The sequence below is a fragment of the Oryctolagus cuniculus genome, chromosome 13 (assembly GCF_051225735.1).
Source record: "Oryctolagus cuniculus isolate XC-2025 breed Fujian yellow rabbit chromosome 13, ASM5122573v1, whole genome shotgun sequence".
In the NCBI taxonomy this organism is placed as follows: Eukaryota; Metazoa; Chordata; class Mammalia; order Lagomorpha; family Leporidae; genus Oryctolagus; species Oryctolagus cuniculus.
The window spans coordinates 36,398,459-36,404,902 of NC_142879.1; the positions used below are offsets into that span (position 1 = coordinate 36,398,459).

The 6,444-nt window shown below is 44.6% G+C and overlaps 1 long non-coding RNA gene across 2 annotated transcripts in view; it reads right to left on the minus strand.

Moving 5' to 3' along the window:
- LOC149122543 (uncharacterized) overlaps window positions 1-3,267 on the minus strand; it is a 47,383-nt gene extending 44,116 nt beyond the window's left edge. For both annotated transcript variants that reach the window (XR_016219671.1, XR_016219670.1), the window contains exon 1: window positions 2,793-3,267. This is a non-coding gene — a long non-coding RNA (uncharacterized LOC149122543). The remainder of the gene's footprint in view (window positions 1-2,792) is intronic.
- Window positions 3,268-6,444: the final 3,177 nt, after the last annotated feature.

The window sequence follows — 6,444 nt, forward strand, 5'->3', positions numbered from 1 at the left end:
AGATTTTCTTTCACCCATAGGCCAAGGGGAGAATTCAAAGTCTCCAATGGGCCCCACAAGAAAACTACAGAGGTAAAATACCAGGACAAGCTAGGGGCTGCCACATCGTGTAATAATATATGCAAGACGTGCTTCTCTAAAGCACTCTTCAAATATGGTACTGTAACAGGTGGTTCAATTGGAGGTTTTAATTGTGGTATTGAGATTTAATAATACAGGATATAAAATTATCATAAAAGCCACCCTCTAACAATTTCACATCCCCATGACCCTGCCTCTGGAGAAGATGAATTCGTCACAGCCTTCCTCAGAGAGGGTCGGGGGAGTGGGCATCTATGCCTCCCCTCTATTCTCTTTAGAGAAGCACCAATGGTGCGACATAGAGGATTTGTTATAGGTCCCCCTGTAGTTAGGGAAGTAATGTGGACTACTACCTTTCTCTCAGCTGACAGCCTTTAAAATGTGAGGCCTGGCCAAGTACAGGACGGTGACAGCATTCAGAACCTTGTACCCCTAGAGTTTGACAAGGTGAAGCACCTGGAGTATTTACAGGGAATTGAAGTAGGCCAGTAAGGGAGCAGGTATGGGGTGGTCAGCAAAGACTTCCAGGAACTAACCAGGGAGTAGGTGACCATTAGAAGAGAGAGCATGGGGTGTGCAGGTAAAAGACCACCAGCTAGCAGAGAAGCCCTACAAATAAATCAGGAGTTAGCAGCATCAGCCTTAAATCTTTCCCAGGCTTGACAAGCTCAAAGACAGCTGTCTTTGGTTAGGCTCCCTTGGAGCAGAGCCTGAAATAGGGATTCTTGTAAAGTGGTTTAATGAGCGAGTGCTCTCTCAGGGGAAGCAGAGTTAAGCAGGATGGGGTTAGAGGGAGGCGAGGCAGGGGAAGCAAAATAAGGATGTGGTCTCTGTTAGATGCTAGCTGCTCACTGCTCCCACAGTGAGCTCCATCAGTCCTGGAAAGGGAGAGCCAGGCTTTTACCTCAGTGTTGGTTTGTTACTGGCTAGTGCTGGCCACATCGGGGAAAGGGATGAAGTACTGGGGGAGGGAGTTGGAGGAGAGGCAAAGGTCATCACCAGTGATAAAGGGCTTCCATTTGGCCAAATGCAAATTCTTCCTGAAGGGGCATCACTGAGCCCTGAGCAGCCAAAATTCACAGCACCTGGTGGGGTAGCGACCTCAGAGGAGCATCAGCCACACTCACTCTACCAGCTGCCTACCAGTCGACTAAGGGCTTCCTCATTCTCCTTTCATCCCCTTCCTCCTCGCTCTTTCCAAAGAGTAAGTGTCACAAACAGTAAGTGAGGGAGCCACACACACTTCCTTCCCAAATGGCAAATCCCCACCTGAAGAGGTCTTCCTAGAGAAGTCTCAACTTTAAATGAAACTGAAAACTTTGATTATTGCATAGGACTACAAATCTTTTTGTGTATTACTGAACTACAATACACACATAGAAAAGGACACATCATAAGTGCACAGCTCAAAGAGTGTTCACAGACCACACCTGCCACTGTGTCCACAATGATCAAGAAACAGAAAATTCCAGCAACCCTAATGCCCCTCAGGCTCTCTTCTGGTCACCTCCCGCCCTGTTCTACCACAAGGAAACTATCATAGTGACTAAGCAACTATTATAGGCAATTACCAGAAGCATAGACTGATTTCGCCTGGTTTTGTATTTTATACAAGTGGAATTTTTAATTACATACACTTAACTTTGACTTCTTTCTCTCAACATCATGTTGATGGAGTCATCCACATTTTTGCTTGCACTTACAGACTATGCTTTCTCTGTGTAGGATTCACTTGATTGGCTATACCTAACCTTATTTAGCCATTCTGTTGATGCAAGAGTTTGAGTTGAGTAGTCTGTAGTTTAGGAGTAGTACATATGATGTGGTTTGAATATTTTAACATATGGCATGTGGTAAATCTATGTATTCGTTTCAGATAAATAGATTAACCTGGAAATTGAGTTGATGGGGTCATAGAAAATCACATATATTTATATATTTCAAAAAGTTCATGAAAAACTGGGTTAAAGCACTGTAATATTTGCAATTCCACCAACAGTAATAATAGTTCTGGTTGCTCTAGACCCTTGCTAAGACTTGATTTTTTTTTTCCTTTTTGTTTGATCCAGAACCAGATGCTGTTAATTATTGAACTGATCCGGTGTATGACTTAAACTGATTTAAGAGCTTGCAAGTGATCAGAAAAGCCTGTAAGCCTTTCTAGGCTCTCACACAAAGGAAGACCTCCCTAGAGCCAAGTGAGTTTAAAAAGACTGGGGAAAATAAAACAAGGTTGCTTTCATGTGCCATGACTCTTTCCATTCAACCTACTAGTAACTTTGGGCACTAACAACAGCAGCAACGTTATTGTTTGTATTATTTTATTTCTATTACTATGATCTTTAACAAAGTACAAGGACTCATTAAGAAAGATACAAACTTTCACACTCTTGTACTTCCCTGTCTCAATGAAACCTAGGATTTTGGCCTATATGGAGCTCAAGTTTATAACTGAAGTCATTGCTCTCAAACTGACCTCAAAAATCCTCTCTCAATTCCTATTAGGGAGCCTGTGGAAGGTGGTTTTCATTTAAAAGTAGACAAGGACCAGATCATTATCTCTTGGCTGTGGTAGGGAAAGAAGAAAAAAATGATTTTTTAGACTTCTTCCAACCTATCCTCTTCCCCACCTCTCAACACGTCAGCTGTTTGTAACCAGCTAGAACATCGACAGCAGCTATGAAGGAAGAAGAAGGCTTGCTCTGACTTACAGTTTGGAGGTTTTCAGCCCGACATCAAAGGTCCTCACTCGTCTGGCATCTGATGGAGACTGGCAATGGCCTAACACGCATGGAGGAACAATCACATGGCAAACCAGGGAGTGAAGGGCTGGGCTAAATTCAGCTTATAAAACCAACCTACTCAAGAGATCCGCCTTCCAAGGGCATGCCCCTAATGACCTAAAGACCTCTCACCTGGTGCACCCCCTCGATATCACCATACATCAAATTTCCACCCTCGGTCCTTGAAACATTAACATAAGGCTTTGTGGTCCAAGTCCCACAGACATGAGTCTTTAGAGGACACCTAAACCATTATTCAAATCATAATGCTCCTTGTACTCCCAACAGAACACACACAAATCTCATTCCCTAAGCTCCACTCTGGAGACCAGCCTGGGCCCAAGGGCCCCAGATCTTGCACTCAGGAGGCACATAGGTCCTGCGTGTTCATAACAAGTGGGGCAGGCATAGCTATGTCAGCTGCTGTGGACTTTTAGGATAACTGATCCCCGATAGGCCTCTAGAAACAAAACCAGCCTTTGGTGGTTGTTTTTTTCCCCAGATTTTTATCTGGTCAGTTGTTTCCCTGAGAGAGTGAGGGGTGTAAAGAAGTCAGGTCACTAAGGAAAGCCTTTGTTTGGGAAATTTTCACCAAACATGTCATTTACCAATTGGGGCTATTTGCTGTGGTCCTTGGCCGTGAGTGTCAGCACTGTGAGTGAAGGCTGTAATTATAACAGAGAAGCGACATTTCCATTGCAAACTCGTCATGTGGTTTTCCCTGACTCATTCGCATGAACTCTAGGCCCCTCAAAGGGAAGAGCATTTTTTTCTCCAAAAAATGGACTGCAGTGATGGCCTTAATTGACATTGTTGAATGATGAAATGCAATTAACTATTTCACTATTTTCATGTTATACTGAAAGCCAGAAGATGTGAAACCAAATGAGGTTTATCTATATACTGTGCATATACCATGTATTTGCTTTGAGGCTTTCATTTTAAACATTCTATTTACTGGACAGCCATAAATTTCCAGAAAAATCACCCAAGTGTTTTCTTCAAAGCAGACTAATTGTCATGCAAATATATTACTACTAGCCAAGATATCAAAAATAAAAACAAGTGAAGTAAATTATGGGAAATTGGAAATTTTGCTTTTGTGACATAGTGAATAGCTAAAAGATTTATCACATAGGGAGGCAGTGGTGTATCTTGCTTAGTGACAGTGAAAGTGAAGAGCCCTGAAGGTTTGCAATGGCTGCACAGTTCCCCCTACTTGTGCAGCTTCTGCTCAGAGGGGCTGGTCCACAGAAAGAAGAGTTGCCACTTACAGGCACTGCTGGCTGCTTTCCATTCACCCAAGATTCCAGCACACCTCGGGAGGGGAAACTTGCAGCCCCTACTACTCAGGCCTTGGGGACATCCTCCGTTTTCAGAGAGAAGCAGATATCAGATTGGGAAGAGACCTTGAGAAACAGAAAGGGAACATCAACCTGGAGGAGCCATGCGAATCACCGGATCTCCCAAAAGTCTTTGCTCCTCGTCTGACCCCACGCCTATGCAATCAGAACCACAGCTATGGTCAGGACCCTGTGATTGTCCTGCATACTCGCAGGTAGAATCCGTGATTGTGAACTCTTTCACTACTGAGTGGAGGACAGAAAGACACAGGGATTCCTCACAGTGAATCATCAAAGGGTGAGTAACAAATGAGATCCCCAGGGAACATCAGCATTCTTCCCACACTGTGCGGCAGGCCCTGCACTGCCTGGTGGGCACTTCTCTCGCATTGCATCCCTTACCTTCCAAAAGGCTGTCGATGCTGCTGCGTGACAGAGAATCTGCCCTCTGTGGGCCTCATTGCTATCATCTGTAAAACAGACAGCAAGAACTGTTGAGGAATAGTGTTTTATTTCCCTTTATATTATTTGTTGAACTCTATAACTAGTGTAGGGTTAATCTTAGGAGTATAAAGTTAACTAAAAATAGATCTTTGTAAAAAAAATAAGAATAAGAATAGAAGAGGGAGGAGGTAGAAGGGTGGGAGTGCGGGCAGGAGGGAGGGTAGGGTGGGAAGTATCACTGTGTTCCTGAATCTGTATATATGAAGTACATGGAATTTGTATACCTTAAATAAAATTTAGAAACAACTACCAAGTTGGGGTTTCTTAAAAGCCAACAACAAAGGGCTTTGACGACGGCAATGATGAGGCATCGAGGACATGGCTAGAACACAGCACACCCCACTTCTGCAGGCAGGGCACCCTCAAAGTGTCACCTGGAGCCAGGCAATCACAGGCGCGGGAAGGCTGAGTCAGAGGACGGCACAGGTCCCATCTAAAGCCAAAGGCCACTGCTTAGCTTTGACCACTAATTGCCCTACAAACATCATGAGCAAGTGATGCCAAATCGGATATTTCTAGGAAAGCCAGAGAACTCTCTCCACCCCACCCCCCACCACCTTTGGCATGAAATCTCTCACTTTTTGTAGTTTGGCAAATAATTCGAATTGCTTGAAGGAAAACAGGAAGGAAAGGAGGGAAGAAGGAAGACAGGGAAGGACAGAAAAAGAGAAAGAAAATCTCGAAGGCCTGTCATGTGCACTTGCCGGGCCTGGCCAGGCTGACCAGCTCTGTGCTGACAAACCAGCACCTACACAGCGCCCACAGGAAAGCTCCAGGCCCTCCCCTCCTCTCAGGATGGCTCAGTGATTCTTCCCTTACGGTGAATTCTCTGTGAGTAGTGAGAACGGAAAACTCTGTACCCACCCACTGCAATGCCCTGAGCTGACTGGCTGCATGCTGGGGGATAGGAGACCTGCTTCCTAACCAAAGCTGCACAGTGAGCCCTCTGCCGGTCTAGCCCTCCAAGGATGGCACCTGTTTACTCCCGCTCTCTCCGCCATCACCTGCAGATGCAGCTAGTACTGTTGCATAGCCAGGGAGCTAAAAAGCCCCAAATTCAAGGGGCTGCTCTGGGCTGTCAAGAGCAATTTTCCCCCATAACCTTTCAGGAACAGCCGAGGCTGCTGGGAGTTCATGTAACATTTTCACCATATGGTGTTTAAAAGAAAAAAGAAAAAGAACCTATTCTGCAGGGAAAATCTTCAAAAGACTTTGCTTTGTAAACAGACCTGATAATAAAGACATGCTAAGTCCTGGAGCCCAGAGGGTGCCAAGGAGTCTACCAGTTTCATCTAATCTCCTGGGCACAGTGAACTTGAACAGAGAGCTACAGCTATGTGCTACATTTACAAGGGACCTGTCAGTGTCTGTCCCTCACAAATGGGAGGGCCTCCCTGCTGAGTGGGTCATGCTCTCATTTAGGAAAGATTGAAAGCTGTCAGGCATGTTATTATGGAAATACTAAAAAGACTGGGTTCCCAGTAGAGTTCCACTGGCTTCGGTCTGGCTCAGACCCTGCTGTTGTGGACCTTGGGGAGTGAAACGAAAGATGGGAGTGCACACTCTCTTTGCCCCTCTCTGTCTCCCTGACTTTCAAATAAACAACAAATAAATATATAAAAGCCCAGCCTTTCTGTAAGAAGTTATAAAATCATCAAAGTCTTTAAAAAAAAAAAAACAACGATGTTTATAAGAGCTGTCCTTAGGTAATGGAATAAGAGGTGACACATTTT